General features: G+C 36.3%; 1 protein-coding gene across 1 annotated transcript in view; it reads left to right on the top strand.

The window, feature by feature from the left end:
• MALRD1 (MAM and LDL receptor class A domain containing 1) overlaps positions 1-18,443 on the top strand; it is a 747,899-nt gene that overhangs the window by 401,603 nt on the left and 327,853 nt on the right. The gene's annotated exons all lie outside the window — the stretch shown is intronic.

Below are 18,443 nucleotides of genomic sequence, written 5' to 3'. Positions count from 1 at the left end.
CTAGAGGCCATTGCTGTTTTATCACACACGAACTTTGCTGAAGTGCCTTGCACTGATGGAAAATGCCTGACCACAATACCAAAGGGCTCTTACATCTGAATGGCTAATGACTGCATCGTCCATGTTTTATCTGAAACTTGAGTTAACTTTATAATTTAGGGTTCTCCTATAATCAGAAATGCCTGCCTAATAAAATACATGCAGCAAATACCACAATGATTTCTTCTTATATTTAAATAGGGAAGCTTAAATATAATGCCTAAAGTTCTCACAAGAGTATTTTGCTGGTACTCCTTTGAATGGGATACTTGATGATGTGGTGTCTACCATGTGAAGGACTTTGTACCACTTTGTGGGCTTTGCTTTTATTATTTGCTCCACTCATAGTCACCTTTAATCTCTCTTATATCCTAGTAGCAAACTTTATATTACTATAAAATGCAAAATTAAACTATTTTGAGATATGTCTTGTTATCAAGTTCAGTTGAATGCCTATGGTTCCTCCAGTGGAAGAATGTCTTATGGACATATAACAGCATTTTAAAGCAACTATCTTCCTACCATATTGAAAACAAACAAATAGTCACACTTGTTTAAAAAAACATGCTTATCCCCATTTAGTGACATTTACTGCAAAAGAGAAATATTTCATAGCATATATTGATTTTATATTCAGGAATTTTAGGGTAATCATTTTATTTTGGTAATTAATATGATACATATTTTTGATCATCATTACAAAGTACTTCTTAGGCTACTCTCTGTGTGGAACCATGCTGGATTTTAACCTGCTCATTAATTTGAAAGCATCCTGGCCAGATGGCAAACACAATAGGGGCAGGGATTCTGCCTTTTATTTCTTTCTTTCTTTACTTCTCATCTTTTGAAATGGTCTGAATTTATGCATGTGTTGCCTCTGGCTCAGTCTCCCCTGTCTATTCTCAGGAATGCCTCCTTCTGTGTTTCCCTCTTTTGCCTCCACACCAAGCCCAACACAATCTGGTAGATTCAGCCCTTCACAAAACTTTCCTTTACCACTTTTGCTTGTCATGATTAGTCTTTCTCAGAGTGTCCCTCACAGCTCCAGAAATTCCTCTTTCTCACTGGATGTTCAACTGTCTTTCAATAGACAGGTCATTAAATCTTGAGAGCAAGACCTTGAGGTTTTAGTCTTTATGTCCCTCTTATCTCTTCAGAGAAAGGACTGCAGGAAAAAAAGTGGTGGCCCCCTAGAGCCCACTGCCAGTCTCAGGACATCCCTTTTGGGGACAGTTCTTTTGAAAAAAGTGGCTGATTATGTGTTACATACAAGACGATAAGTTCTATTCTGGGAATGGGGGGGGGGTGTTTCAAGATGGTGGTGTTGGAAAACCCTGCGTTCAACTCCTTCCATGGATAAAACAAACTTATAGCTACATATGTAATAATTTTTCTCTGAAAACAAGCAAACAAACAAAAACCTTGAGAATTAGAAGACTAACACTTTCACAACAAAACACAAAAGAAATACTTTGAGAAAGATAGGAGAGACAGAGACATGGCCTTCCTGAGAACCCACCCCAAATGTAGTGACCCCACAATTGGGAAAGTTCTCCAAATTTGGAATTTTCCCACAAGGAGTAAAGAGATAGTACCCTATATCAGGTACCCTTACCTTGAGGGCTAGCACTGGAAAGATGAACCGCCACACACACAATGCCTGATTTAAAAAAGAAATGGGGATGAAGACCAGAAGAATCATAGAATTCTAGAGGACATATATCCCACTCTTAAAGGGCTCATATGCAAACCCACTCACCTGAGATCTAGCACAAGAGAAACAGATTGAAAAGTACCTTACTGATTTTAAAGGGACTATCAGATTTTAAAGGTTCTTGCCTTACAGGAAGCAACCTGTAAGGACTTTATCCAGGGATGGAAGTGCTAGTACAAGTCATTTTTGCAACTAAGTTCCTGGTGATGGAGTAAATGGCTGCCATTTTTGGTGCCCTCCCTCTAGCCTGCTAACACATGGAGGGCGTGTTCTGCCCTCCCCACCACATAACCAGGCTGAGAGAGTACCCCATGTTTCAGCCACCCTGGGCAATACGAGAGCTGCAAAAAGACCATCCTCCCCATGCAGCAGCCGAGGTACAGCTAGATCAGAGGAGTGCTCTGAGCCCTGTCCTCCCTGTGCAGAACTGGGATGGGTAAGTGACATCAGCCCTCACCTCCCTGCACAGCAACCATGCCGTGTCATAGCCGGCAGGCACACGCAGCCCGTACAGCAGATGCCCATAGAGTGGGGCCATGGAGTGGGGAGGTTGTGGGGAGTTTGTGCTTCTGGCTCACACTGTACAATGCCTACACAAGACTACTCTTTGAAAACTGAAGGGGGAGCCACTGCATCTAATACATACAGAGAAACCGAGAGAGGCAAAAGAGGAGAGAGAGGAATATATCCAAAACCAAACAACAAGGGAAATCCCCACAGACAGACTTTAACGAAACTGAGATAAGCAACACAATAAAGAATTCATAGTAATGGGTGTAAAGATGCTCACTGATCTTGGGAGGAAAATGGATGAGCACAGCAAGAACTTCAACAAACAGATAGAAAATATAAGAAAATACCAAACAGAAGTTTAAATTTTTTTTTAACGTTTATTTATTTTTGAGACAGAGAGAGACAGAGCATGAATGGGGGAGGGACAGAGAGAGAGGGAGACACAGAATTGGAAGCAGGCTCCAGGCTCTGAGCCGTCAGCCCAGAGCCCGACGCGGGGCTCGAACTCACGGACCGCGAGATCGTGACCTGAGCTGAAGTCCACGCTTAACTGACTCAGCCACCCAGGCGCCCCCAAACAGAAGTTTAAAACTGAACTGAGAAATACACTAGAGGGGTTCAACAGCAGAACTGATGGAATAGAAGCATGAATCTGTGAACTGGAAAGAAAGCAATGGAAAGCACCCAATCACAGCAGGAAAATAAAGGGAAAAAAATGATTTTAAAAAGACAGGATGTCCCCTTAAGGGACAGTGTCAAGCAGAATAACATTTTCATTCTAGGAATCCCAGGAGGAAGAGAGAGAAAGAAAGGGCCAGGAAAATTCTTGAGGAAATAATGGCAGAAAACTTTCCTAATTTGGGGAAGGAAACAAATATTCAAGTCGAGAAAGCCCAGAGAGTTCCAAAATAGGATGAACCCAAAGGGAAACACATCGAAACCATTAAAATTAAAATGGTAAAAATTATGGGCGCTTGGGTGGTTCCGTCAGTTGAGCGTCTGACTTCAGCTCAAGTCATGATCTCATGGTTCGTGGGTTCAAGCCCCGCATTAGGCTCTGTGCTGACAGCTCGGAGCCTGGAGCCTGCTTCCGATTCTGTGTCTTCCTCTCTCTCTGCCCCTCCCCCAATTGCACTCTGTCAGTCTCTCTCTCTCTGAAAAACAAACATTAAAAAAATAAAATGGTAAAAATTAATAATAAAGAGAAGATATTAAAAGCAGTAAGAGAAAAGCAACATATTGTACAAAAGGGAACCCTCATAAGGCTATCAGTAGGTTTTTCAGCAGACACATATAGACCAGAAAGGCATGGCATGATACATTCAAAGTACTGAAGGGAAAAATTCCCAACCAAGAATTCTCTACCTGGCAAGGTTATCATTCAGAATTGAAGAAGAGATTAAGAGTTTTCCAGAAAGCAGAAGCTAAAAGAGTTCACCACCATTGAACTGAGCACACAAGAAATGTTAAAGGGGTTCTTCTAAGGTAAAAACAAACAAACAAACAAAAAAATAAAAAAACAAATGAAGGTTAAAAATCTAACTGGAAAAGACATGTAATCAAGGTAGTGGGTCAGCAACTTATACAACAAATATGAAGAGGAAAAGGAAAAGTAGTAAAATTAACTAAAACTACAATAATTAGTTAAGGGATAAATAAAATAAAAAGATGTAAAATGTGTCATCAAAAATACAAAATGTAGGGGAGGGCAGTAAAAATATAAAGCTTTGGCATATGTTCAAAATTAACTTTCTATCAACTTAAAAGAGACTTTTATATACATAATATATATGAACTTCACAGTAACTACAAAGAAAAATCTTATAGTTAAGAGCACAACAATAAAAGACAGAAGAATCTAAATATGAAGAAAACAAACAAAATATGAGGAACAGACCAAGGAAAGAACAGAGATGATCAACAAAAACAGCCAGAAAACAATTAAAAAGATGACAGTAAGTACATGGTTATCAATAATTACTTTAAATGGAAATGGACGGTTCTTCAGTCAAAATACATAGGGTGCCTAAATGGATAAGAAAAAGCAGATTCTTCGATATGCTGCCTTATCAAACCTCAATGAGACATCACCTCACCTCTGTCAGAATGCCTATTATCGAAAACACAAGAAATAACAAGTGTTGATGAGGATGTGGGAACCCTCATGCACTCTTGGTGGGAATGCGAACTGGTACAGCCACTGTGGAAAACAGTATGAACTTTTCCTCAAAAAATTAAAAATAGAACTACCGTATGATCCAGCAATTCCACTTCTGAGTTTTTATACAGAGGCAGCAAAAAAACTAATTAGAAAATATATATACATGCCTACATTTATTGCAGCATTATTTACAATAGCTAAGATATGGAAGTAACCTAAGTGTCCATCGATAGGTAAATGTAAAAGAAGATGTGGTATATTTATACAACAGAATATTGTTTAGCCATAAAAAAAGAATGAAATCTTGCCATTTGTGACAACATGGATGCACCTTGAGGGCATCGTGCGAAGTGAGTAAGTCAGAGAAGACAAGTACCATCTGATTTCACTTATGTGTAGAATCTAAAAAAGCAAGCAAAACAAAACAAACTGACTCATAGATACAGAGAACAAACTGATGGTTGCCAGAAAGGTGGTGGTAAGGGGACAGTTGAAATAGGTGAAGGGGATTAAGAGGTACAAACTTCCAGTTATAAAATAAATAACTCATGGGCATGAAATGCAAAGCATAGGGAATACAGTCATAAGACTGTAATAATTTTGTATACCAACAGATGGTAACTAGACCTCTTGAGGTGATCATTTCATAATACATAAAAATATTGAATCAGTATACCATAAACCTGAAACTAGTATAGTATTGTATGTCAGGTATAATTCAATAAAAAGTCTCATCTGGAGACTTTGTTATCGAACTCTGAAATATATATATGCAATCGCATGCCAGACACATGCAACCATTGAGCAATAATTTAACAACAGTATAGATTTATTCGTTGAACACCAACTATATACCAGTTGTTCAACATGGACGCTTAATACCTAATGCTATTTCATGTAATTCTTTTTTTAAAGTCTGCTTGTTTATTTCAGGAGGAAGGGTCAGAAAGAGAGAAGGAGAGAGGGAAAGAGAGAGACAGAGAGAATCCCAAACAAGCTCTGAGCTGTCAGCACAGAACCTGAAGTGGGGCTTTGAACCTGCAAACTGTGAGATCATGACCTGAGCTGAAATCCAGAGTCAGATGTTTAAGGGACTGAGCCACCCAGGCACCCCGATTTCATGTAATTAATTCTTATAGTGCAGGGGGCGCCTGGGTGGCGCAGTCGGTTAAGCGTCCGACTTCAGCCAGGTCACGATCTCACGGTCCGTGAGTTCGAGCCCCGCGTCAGGCTCTGGGCTGATGGCTCAGAGCCTGGAGCCTGTTTCCGATTCTGTGTCTCCCTCTCTCTCTGCCCCTCCCCCGTTCATGCTCTGTCTCTCTCTGTCCCAAAAATAAATAAACGTTGAAAAAAAAAATTAAAAAAAAAAATTCTTATAGTGCAATCCTCAGAGTTAAAGAATGTGAACCCTATTTTACTGAAGGGTGGCCAAAGGGGTCTCATAGAAACAACCTAACCCTCTTATGGCTATATAACCAGTCAGTGACAGACTCCCGTAATAAAGGAGTGAATTTAGGGGAATACCAGCACAGCAAAGCTGTTTTTTAGGAAGCATTTAGTAAAGAACATTACAGTTATCCATATTGTATATATTATACTTCTATATTTCTTGCTTACAGTCACATGAGAACTAATTTTCTCTAAAGAGATGTATCTGGAACAAATGTAATTTTTGTGTCTGGAAGTGCTGGGAGAATTACAAGAAGATGGAAAGAGTATTTCGTTGAGAACGTAACTTTATTTTTTTCTTTCCTTTGAGTTTGGCTTAGTTACATTTGTAAGCACACATACACATAATCAAATGGATTTTTCAAGAGAAATAAATTTGAAAATATAAATAATTTTTATAAGAGTGAATAATTTACCACATAGAAAATTTGACTATCAGTCATCTCTTGGGCCAAACCACTTTGTGAGTGGGATTTAGTCCATGGGAACTGGTTGTGATTTCTGTTATTTCATTCCTTCAGTTAGGGTGAGTCAGTCAAAACTTAGATGGACTTAGTTTATTAAATTCAAGGTTATAAGTGGATGAGCTAGGACTTGAACTCACGTGATGTAAAAATTAAAAATTAGAATGTTATACAATCAGTTTTGTTTCTTTCTATAGAGGAAAACTGGATGTGGATAATTACATTAATATGCATTGGATAGGTCTTTTTTTAATGTTGTAATCCCCCCCTTTTTTTAATAATCTTGGGGGCGCCTGGGTGGCTCAGTAGGTTAAGCATCTGACTTCAGCTCAGGTCATGATCTCACAGTTTGTGGGTTCAAGCCCCATGTTGGCCTCTGTGCTGACAGCTCAGAGCCTGGAGCCTGCTTCAGATTCTGTGTCTCCCTCTCTCTCTCCTCATGCTCGTCTGTCTCTGTCACTCAAAAATAAATAAATATTTTTAAAAAATAGTAAACTTATTCTTGATATCATGTTCACCTATTTTATCTCATTTACATTCAGTATTAAGTATCTCATTAAATTTAAATGTTTTGCTTTTCAAACTAAGATTTAAAACAAAAAATGAAATAAGTGCTTAGGGGTAGAATAAGAGTCATATGGCATAGAAGTTAACTTGTTCTTACATATATATTTAATGTTACCTATTTTTCTAGTGACTTGTTTTCTGATGGGGTTAATTAAAAATGAGTAATACGCAGATTTTAATGCACTAAAAGCAATGTTATAGGGATTTTTAAGTTTACTTGTGTTTGACAGTTTGTTTCCATAGGTAAAAGTCTATCTAGCCTCATCAGGAAACAAAAGACTTTTGCATCTTTGCAGCTAGCCATTTGAATAACACCCAGGAACACCTGCTACCTGAAGAGCATTATCATGTTTTGGAACTACTCCATCTGTAATAAACTGTTGATATTTTAATCAAGATGACTGTGTGCTGTAGGGAATTTTAATATATTTGACTGAAGGCATTCAGGACTATCCGTTATACTGTTATGATAGAAAAAAATAATATATTCAAGCCAGAAGTGGAGAAAAAATAATGTATTTCAGGAGAGGCCTCCTGATTATAGCAAATGAGTTATGCTGAAAAACCATTACTAAATGAGTTCATTGTTTTATCTTGCTTAGTGGTTCAGAGAATTTTGGAGCAGATGGGGTTGCCTGTAATTTGTTCGGTCTTAACTCTTCATTTACAGATGAAGGGGCTAAGATTATGGAGGTTATATTTCTTGGCCCAGCTCACATGGTACTTTAAGAAAAAGAGTATGAGTCCAGTTTTCTTCTGACTTCTGATTGAGAGCTCTGATATTTGTCTACCTGGAAATTCTCTGTAAAGATCATATTCAATATGGAAATACAGATTTTGTTCAGTGAAAAATGTCAAATCAACGAATGAAAGGCCAGATTCCTTTGTCTACTTAGAAGACTGTGGCTGTTCTGGGTCTGCCTTTACCCTCAGTCTAGTAAGCAATGCACCTCAGTTGTGTGTAAGGGTTAACCCACAGAAGTGAACATTCTCTGTCCTTCCTAACTCACCATTACCCCATCCCCCTACACATATGCTCACTACAGTCTTAATCTGCGCAGGTTTACAACTAATTGCTAACACTACAGGTGTCTAACTATTGGAGTGTGTCAGATGCATTTTCAGATTTAGGCGTATTTTCATCTCTTCAGCCTACTGAGCATCTGATACTATTTTAGTCATCTTGGCATATTAGTCATTATTTCAGAGTTAAGGATGTAGAGAACATGGACAGAGAGGATACATAGAATCTGGATATAGAAAATTGATTTTTCAAAGACTGTCTTGTAGATTTTGGACTGTAAATCAATTAAACTGAACCTTTAGTGCCATAACTTCACTTGCTATTCCAGAATTGTTTCAGCATGTTAACAATCCAATCTACATAGTTTGGGCTGTATTATATTATTGACCTGGACCAAATTGAGAGAGAAAACAGTTTGACTTTTGCATTTTAAGCTATAGCATATGAGATATCGGTACTTCCAGAGTTTCATTAAATTTGTTGTCACAAGCTTACAGTGCCCTGATTTATATAAAATCATTGTTCCTTTTTTATCAGCTTGGAGAATGTGGCAGTATTTGTTCCAGGCATATTGTTGACTAAGTAAGATTTTCCTAAAGTTCTTGCTTTTATCCCCACATCCTTTACCTCTTTCAGATGCCTCTAATGCTACCCACCAGGGCTCTGAGCAGCCAGTGCCCCTGGACCCCCTTGGGTCATGAAGAGAGGGTTCCTGTTAAGATGCTAACAATTTTAGGGGCACCTGGGTGGCTCAGTCGGTTGAGCTTCCAACTTTGGCTCAGGTCATGATCTCACAGTCTGTGAGTTCAAGCCCCGCGTGGGGCTCTGTGCTGACAGCTCAGAGCCTGGAGCCTGCTTCAGATTCTGTGTCTCCCTCTTTCTCTGACCCTCCCCCATTCACGCTCCGTCTCTGTCTGTCTCAAAACTAAATAAACATTAAAAAAAATTTTTTTAAGAGATGCTAACAATGTTATTTAATTGATTACACTAGTTTCCCTTTCAAGAGAATCATATGGCCAATTCTAAAGAATATTTGTCCATACCATATCTACTGTTTTCCTTCCATTTCTCTTCCCACTACGGCTGCTGATCTTGTGATTAGCTTCCAGTTATGAACTGATTCCTTTTTTCCATATGATGTGTTAATTCTTTTACACTTGTTAGCTCATTTAATGTTCTTCAGAATAAATTTGCGAGGTAGATATTTTGTCCTAATTTTTTCAGGCCACAAAATTGAGACCCAGGTCACGTAAATGGTAAATGGTATAATCAGCATTAAAAGCCAATTCTAACTCCAAAATCCATCCTCTAAACCACTACATTCAACTTCTACTATTAAATTGAAAACATTCTCATATCCAGAAAGCAGTGATGTTACTATCAATGTTTTCCAGTGGGTCTGATCATACAAATTAGAGATTTCCTTCTCTCCATATTAATCTACAGTATTGATCTACATATGTTAGAGAGAGGAAGTGATTACTTTATGTTCAGCAACCATTATAGTTTTATTTATTTTCTAACTTAGCTTGTCAACAGCTAGTAATAATATATATTTCTCAATCATTCTTCCTCACCTCTATAATTCAAAAATTACAAAATCATATTTAATAGCTGCACATTAATGTTAATGAGGAAAGAATGAATTAGAAATAATATAATTTGATTTTTATAAGAATAAAACTAGAGAATCCCTTAATTATATTAATTTTTATTCAAACATGAAAACTTTAAAAAGTTGCACATATAGGGACGCCTGGGTGGCTCAATCGGTTAAGTGTTCGACTTGAGCTCAGGTCGTAATCTCGCGGTTTGTGAGTTTGAGCCCCGCTTTGGTTTCTGTGCTGACAGCTCAGAGCCTGGAGCCTGCTAGGGATTCTGTGTCTCCCTCTCCCTCTGCCCCTCCCCCGCTCATGCTCTGACTCTCTGTCTTTCAATAATAAACAAATTTTTTTAATTAAAAAAAAAAATAAAAAGTTGCTCATATCTATTCTTTGGGAGTCTTCCTCTCTCAGCTTTTTTAGTATGGTCAAACTTGGTCAATGACAGTTTTCCCCTCTGAAAACAGAGACATTCTAATTTACAAGCAGAATTAATCATGTGTGTGTGTCTTTCTGTGTGTCACAGACCTCTTTGGCAGTCTGAGAACTTCTTAGTTCTCATAATACTGTTTTAAATGTATAAAATAAAATGCTAGCATTACAAAGGAAACAAAATAATACCAATTATTTTTTTTTTAATTTTTTTTTCAGCGTTTATTTATTTTTGGGACAGAGAGAGACAGAGCATGAATGGGCGAGGGGCAGAGAGAGAGGGAGACACAGAATCGGAAACAGGCTCCAGGCTCTGAGCCATCAGCCCAGAGCCCGACACGGGGCTCGAACTCACGGACCGTGAGATCGTGACCTGGTTGAAGTCGGACGCTTAACCGACTACGCCACCCAGGCGCCCCAATAATACCAATTATTAAAATATTTTTTAAAATCCCAAATTTAGACTTCGTAAATGTATGTTAAATGACAAGATATGAAGGAGGATAGAGTAACTATAATATTATTACTTTAAAGGACTGATAAGCATAAATAACATTTTTGAGATATTCTCAGCACTCTAATGTGATATTAAAATATTTGCTATTATTATTTGTTAGAGAGTCACAGGTACTACTAAAACAATGATTTGTTGTTTGAATTTATGATTGAAGAAAATACCAAATTTTAATTGAAGCTAGTGAAAATAAAGACATAGTTCTCTCATCCATGTTACAACCTCTTGAAAACCAGTATTTTATATGTAAGGGGCCTTGAAAATTTTTTAATTTTATAAGAGTATCTCTTATATGTTCAGCATTTATAATTATTTATTAAGAAAAATCAGTGTGCCTTCCATTCCCAATACAATAAAACCTTGGATTGCGATTGACTTGTCCTGTGAGTGTTCTGCAAGACGAGCAAACATTCCAATAAATTTTAACTTGATAAAGGAGCCATGTCTTGCAACAGGAGTAGTACCTGACACTGAATGTCACATGATCACAACTGACCCAATGGTTCTTGAAATTCATTTTGATATGCGAGTGCTTTGGATTATAAATGTGTTTCTGAAATGAATTATGAAACCAAGGTTTCACTGTAATTGAAGCACAAAGGCACCAAAGATGACATTCTATCTGAACCAAGTTCCAAACAGGCTAATTGTAACTAGGTGTAGGTGATGTCATGGCAAAGAACTAGTGCATCAGGCTTATAGCCAGGTACAGTCGGTTAATATGTTGAGATTTGTCATCTGAATTAGAGTGTTTTTTCAAATGTCATAAGTAGCCATAGCTGTTGAGTTTTTATGTAATGTAAGATACAGGAGAAGGCAGAGAAGAAAAACAGTATTGTAATTTACCTAGTTTAAGGTATAATTAGCTCATTGCTTCATGGGGTTACTGATCACTTGTCAACAGAAAAGTCATTGGGGCAGTTTTGTACAGAATTGCCTTATGTAGGAATCCTGTGTGCTAGTTAATTTCACTTCCACACTTGTTTATTTCCTGATGATTGCATTTTAACTGTTTCAAACAAACTTATGGTGGGAAAGCAGCCCTTTTTCCTCTCACTACATTTTTTTTAAGGACATTGACTGGAAAATCATAATAGTCTTCAGCACATGATAGTAAGTCTTTCTGGAACCCATAAGTTCCAGAATTAACTGTGCTATTAATTTTTAATAACTGTGCTGTGAATTTTCTGTGCAGTTTGTGACATAGCCTTCTGTGAAAATAGGTTAGAATTGCTTGTCTGTGGGCTGATTATTCTAATTGAATTGCATCTCTGACTCAGAGGCTGCTACAAGATTTCCAATATGTGTTTACTAATTATAGATCACAGAATTGAAGTAGAGAAAACCCCCATGATTCACCCTCATATGCATTATCAAAATAAAATTCTAATAATGTTAGCAATCTTTGCTCTGTAAGACATGAATATATCAAATAATCCTATTTGTAGTCTCTGGTGAATTTCAGTAAAAACCAATGTTTAAACCCTATTTTTTAACAATGAGTAAATATTTATGCTTAAATTTACAGATTAGTGCATCTGTTCACATCTTCACATATTTTCTATTGATGTTTAGTTTTTTTCAACAATGGCCTTTTGTAAATTCTGCTGTGATTCCACTTCTATGGATAGCATTATGTGAGAGAGAAAGAAAATCAGGGTACCTTGGGATATACTATGCACTGATTTATATAGTCTTTTGCTAACTAACAATCTCTTTAGTTGAGGACTACAACTTTCCTTTGCAAACACCGAGTTCTAGCCTAGTCCCCACATTTTCCACCACTTGCTTCCAGTTCATGCATTCGAACACATCTTTAGGGAGCTTCTACTAAATACACTCCTAGTTGACATGGAGCTTGTGGGTTTAGAGTGAAATTAGCTGTTTGCAAAAAGCAGCAGTATGCCACTCAGCCTTTCTATCAGAAACAGTCAGAGCTCTCCCATTAGTCCCTGGATGTTCTTCAATATTTAATTGTCCTCTTTCTGAAATTATCCTCTTTCTGAGAAGGTGACTTATGACTTCCTGTGCTGCATTCCTGGAACAGGAACCGCTCCAAGCTTCATGGGATGGGTCCTAATTGAGTGGCATAGTGTTCTCATATCACCGGGTCTTTTTTTGTGGTCCTACTTCACTGCACGATGACCTTGTGTATAAAGTTCTATTTTCCAATGACCAGGGAGCTTTAATGACACATAGACTGCATCTGCCTTGTTTACTGTCCTATTTCTAGCCCTAGCATAGTGCCTTGTGTACAGTAGGTATTTTAATTGAATGAGTAAAAGTATGAGCAGTGCATAATTAAATGCCAATTATATACAAAAAACATTTAACATCTTAGGAGTTCAAAAGCTATTAACATGTTTATGAACTGAAAGTGTTCAGAGGAAATACAAAAGTGAACTAGATCTTAACAATCAAGAAGAATTTAAATAAATAGAGGAAAGAAGAGAGAGCATTTTTTTTCAATATATGAAATTTATTGTCGGATTGGTTTCCATACAACACCCAGTGCTCATCCCAAAAGGTGCCCTCCTCAGTACCCATCACCCACCCTCCTCTCCATCCCACCCCCCATCAACCCTCAGTTTGTTCTCAGTTTTTAAGAGTCTCTTATGCTTTGGCTCGAAGAGAGAGCATTTCAGATGAGAGAACACATAAAGGTAGAGAAGCATAAGGTGTATTGAGTTGGCCCTGAGTTTACCAATTATCAGTTAATAAAGACATAATATTAATGCAAATAATAAAGTAAGCATTAATTAACTCTTCAGTTTATATTTAATCATGTGAAGCTACTATATTTAACACAGTATTGCTTAAATTTACTGTATTTATTATTTACAGTTGTTTCTGATGTATTATCTTTACTTTTTGTTCTTTGGGGGGGATACTATATTTTATGAATGTATTTAATTTTTATTAAAGTATGATTGATATACAAAATAATAGTAGTTTCAGGTATATATGTTTACATGTTACAAAATCATGCCCATGATAGATCTGGTTATCATCTGTCACTGTGCAAATTTATTATAATATTATTTATTGACTGCATTCCCTGTGCAGTACAATATATCCCCATGACTTATTTATTTTGTAACTGGAAGTTTATACCTCTTAATCTAGTTCATCTATTTTACCTGCTTCCCCCAACTCATCTCCCTCTGGTAACCTACAGTTTGTTTCTTGTACCTGTGAGACTGCTTCTGTTTTATTTCGTTTGCTTTGATTTTTAGATTTTACATGTAAGTGAAATCATACAGTATTTCTCATTTTCTGTCTGACTTGCTTCACTTTGCATACTACCCTTCAAATCCATCCATGTTGTTGCAAATAGCAAGAGGTCATTCATTTTATTTTTACTTTTTTTTTAATCTTTATTTCTGAGAGAGACAGTGTGTGAGCAGGGAGGAGCAGGGAGAGAGAGGAGACACAGAATGCGAAGCAGGCTCCAGGCTCTGAGCTGTCAGCACAGAGCCTGATGCGGGGCCAAAACCCACAAACCCTGAGATCATGACATGAGCCGAAGTTGGACACTCAACCGACTGAGCCACCCAGGCGCCCCAAGATGTCACTCATTTTTATGGCTAATATTCCATTGTATATATATATACCACATCTTCTTTATCCATTCATTTATCAGTGGACACTTAGGTTGCTTCTGTACCTTGGCTATTATAAATAATGCTGCAGTAAACACAGGGTGCATATATTTCTTCAAATTGTCATGTTCATTTTCTTTGGATAAAAAAACACAAGTGAAATTACTGGATCATATGATAGTTCTATTTTTTTTAAGTTTATTTATTTTGAGAGAGAGAGAGAGAGAGAGGGAGAGTAGGAGAGAGCAGGAGAGAAAGAGAGAAGGGGAGACACAGAGAAGAAGGACACAGAGAAAATCCCAAGCAGGTTCTGCACCAGTAGTCCTGGACCTGATGCAGGGCTTGAACCCACAAACCGTGAAATCATGACCTGAGCCGAAGTTGAGTCAGAGCTTAACTGACTGAGCCACCCACCCAGGGGCCCCCATTTTTAATTTTTTAAAGAACTTCTGTAATGTTTTCCATATTGGCTGCCACCAGTTTACATTTTCACCAGCAGTGCATTAGAGTTCCCTTTTCTCCTAAGACTCACCAACGTTTGTTACTTTTTTATCTTTTGGGTAATAGTCAGTCTGACTGGTAGTATCTCATCACAGTTTTGATTTGCATTTCCTTGATGATTAGTGATGTTCAGCATCTTTTCATGTGCTTGTTAGCCATCTGTATGACCTCTTTGGGGAAAAAAATGTCTATTGGAGTTTTCTATGCATTTTTAATCAGATTGCATTTAATCAGATTGCATATATATATGCATAAATTCTTAATGGTATAAATTCTTAATGTATTTTGGATGTTAACCCCTTATTGAATGTATGATTTGGAAATAGCTTCCCCCATTTGGTAGGTTGCCTTTTTGTTTTGCTGATGGTTTCCTTCACTGTGCAAAGTTTTTGACTTTGATATAATTTCATTTTTTTTATTCTAGTCTTTTGTTGCCCTTTCTTCGGAAGACTGATCCAGAACATTTTGCTAGGACCAATGTCAAAGAGTTTACTGCCTCTTTTCTTCTGGGAGTTTTATGTTTTCAAGCTTACATTCAAGTCTTTGATCCATTTTGAATTTATATTTGTATATGATATAAGATAGTGGCTAAATTTCATTCTTCGAAATGTAGCTGTCCAGTTTTCCCAAAATAATTTATTGAAAAGAATGTCTTTTCTCCATTATGTATTCTTGCTTCCTTTGTCATAGATTAATTGACCATATACGTGTGGGGCTTTTTCTGGGCTCTCTATTTCATTGAACTCCATGCCTGTTTTGTGCCAGTACCATACTGTTTTGATTACTATAGCTTTGTAGTATAATTTGAAATCAGAGACCATTATACCTTCACCTTTGTTCTTTCTCAAGATTACTTTGGATATTTTGGGTCTTTCATGGTTACATACAAGTTTTAGGATTATTGTTCTAGTATATGAGAAATGTCAGTGTTATATTGATTGGAATTGCATTGAATCTGTAGATTGCTTTGGGTAGTGTGGAAATTTTAGCAATGTTAACACTGCCAATCCACAAGCATGATATTTCTTTCCATTTGTTTGTGTTATCTTCAGTTTCATCAATGTTTAAAGTTTTCAGAATACAGATCTTTCACCTCCTTGGTTAAATTTATTCCTAGGGATTTTATTTATTTTGATGTGGTTGTTATTGAGATTGCGTCATTAATTTCTTTTTCTCATAGTTATTAGTCTATAGAAACATGATGAATTTCTGTATGTTAATTGTGTATCCTACAACTTTATTGAATTCGTTAATTAGTTCTAATAGTTTTTTGTTGGAGTCTTTAGGGTTTTCTATATATAGTGTAATGCCATCTGAAAAGAAGTTTTACATCTTTCTTTCAGTTTGGATTTTTTTTAGGTTCTTTTTACTATCTAATTGCTGTAGCTAGGACTTCTAATATATTGAATAAAAGTGGCAAGGTTGGGCATCCTTGTCTTTTTTCTGATCTTAGAGGAAGAGCTCTGTTTTTCATGACTGAGTGTGATGTTAGCTGTGGGTTTGACATATATGTCCTTTATTATGTTGAGATATTTCCTGCTATACCGACTTTGTTTAGAGTTTTTATCCTAAACACTTTTTCTGCATATGTTGAGAAAATCATATTATTTTTATCCTTCATTTTGTTAAAGAGGTATATCATGTTGATTTGTGGGTGTTGAATCATTCTTCCATCCCTGAAATAAATCCCACTTAAGCTTTGTTTGTGTCCCTTTTAATGTATTGTTGAATTAGGTTTGCCAATATTTTGTTGAGGGGTTTTGCATCTATGTTCATCAGAGATATTGCCACATAATTTTCTTTTTGTATGGTGTCTTTGGATTTGATATCAGGGTAATGCTGGTCTTGTTAACTGAATTTGGAAGCATTCTTATTTTCCTTCAGTTTTTTGGTATAATTTGAGAAGTATAGGTACCAACCCTTCTTTAAATATTTGGTAGGTCCATCTATGAAGCTGTCTGGTTCTAGACTTTTGTTTTGGAGTAGTTTTATTCCTGATTCATTTTCATTGTTTGTAATTGGCCTATTAAGGTCTTCTATGTCTTTTTAATTCAGTCTTAGAAGATCATGTGGTTTCTAGGAATTTATCCATTCTTTCTGGGTTTTCCTATTTGTTTGCATATAATTGTGGCAGTCTTTTATGGTCCTTTGTATTTTGTGGTGTCAGTTATAACTTATCCTCTTTCATTTCTGATTTTATTTGGGCTCTCTTTTTCTCTTGATGATTATAGCTAGTTTGTCGATTTTGTTTATCTTTTCAGAGAACCAGCTCTTGATTTTATTGATCTTTTCTATTTTTTTTGTTTTTGTTTGTTTGTTTTTAGTCTCTCTTTAATTTATTTCTGCTCTGATCTTTATTATTACCTTCCTTCTATTAACTTTTGCCTTTTTTTGTTTTGTTTTGTTGTTGTTCCTTTAGGTGTAAAGTTAAATTGCTGACTTGGGATTTTTCTTGTGTGAGGTAGACCTATACTCCTCTGAACTTGTCTTTTAGAACAGTTTTTACTGCATCCCATAGATGATAGAAAGTTGTATTTCCATTTCACTTTTCTCAAGGTATTTTTGATTTTTTGATTTCTTCGTTGACTCGTTGGGTTTTTTTTTAGTAGCATGTTATTTAGCCTACATGTTTTTGCTTTATTGTTTTTTTTTTTTTCTTCATGACAACTATCCTGGAGTATGTTGCCTGTGCATTTGAGAATGTATATTCTACTTGTTTTGGGTGCAGTGTTGTCCATACAGCCATTAAGTCAATCTGGTGTAATGTGTCATTTAAGGCCAATGTTTCCTTACGGATTTTCTGTCTGGGTAGTCTATCTGTTGATGTAATTAAGGTATTAACATTGTCTCTATTATTGCATTACTGTCAATTTCTCTCTTTATGGCTGTTAATATTTGCTTTATATATTAGGTGCCCCTATGGAAAGCACATAAATATTTACAAATGCTGTATCCTCTTGTTTGATTGACTTCTTTATTAAAATGTTCTTCTTTGCATTTTGTTACAGTCTTTGTCTTAAAGACTATTTTGTCTCTGAGTATTGCTACTCCAGCACTCTTTTTATTTCCATTTATATAGAATATCTTTTTCCGTCCCTTCACTTTTAATCTGTGGGTATTTTAGATCTGAAGTGCATCTCTTATAGGCAGTATATAGATGGATCTTATTTTCTTTTTATCCCTTCAGTCACCTAATGATTCTGATTAGAGTATTTGGTCCACTTATATTTAAAGTAATTATTGATAGGTATGTACTTACTGCATTTTGTTAATTGTTTTCTTTCTTTCTTTTTTTCCTTTTGTAGTTCTTCTCTGTTCCTTTTGTCTTCTCGTGGTTTTTTCATTTGTGGTTTGATGGTTTTCTTTAGTGTTATGTTTAGGGCTTTTTTTCCTCTGTATTTTTTGTGCATCTATTGTGTTTGGTTTGTAGTTTCCATAATGTGCATGTATATCAGTCTTTACATAGAGTATCTGTTTAATTTGATAGTCACAAGTTCAAACACATTCTAAAAGTACTACCTTTTTACTCCATATTTTTATGTCATATTTTACATCTTTGTATTTTGTGTATCCTTTCACTACTTTATTAATTTTAGGTACTTATAGTCGATTTTACTGTTTTTGTGTTTTAATCTCAATACTAGCTTTTTAAGTGACCTACCTACTATCTTTACTATATATTTTTCTTTACCAGTGAATTTTTTAAGTATACTTCTGGTTTCTACTTATGGACTTTTCTTTTCCACTTAAAGAAGACACTTCAACATTTCTTATGAGACCTGATTAATGGCGATGGACTCCTTTAGTTTTTGTTTATCTGGGAAACCCTTTATTTCTTTCTGAGTTATGAATGATAACCTTC

Source organism: Herpailurus yagouaroundi, unplaced genomic scaffold (genome assembly GCF_014898765.1).
Source record: "Herpailurus yagouaroundi ecotype Mexico unplaced genomic scaffold, PumYag 203, whole genome shotgun sequence".
Classification (NCBI taxonomy): domain Eukaryota; kingdom Metazoa; phylum Chordata; class Mammalia; order Carnivora; family Felidae; genus Herpailurus; species Herpailurus yagouaroundi.
This window is presented reverse-complemented; position numbering and strand designations above follow the sequence as displayed.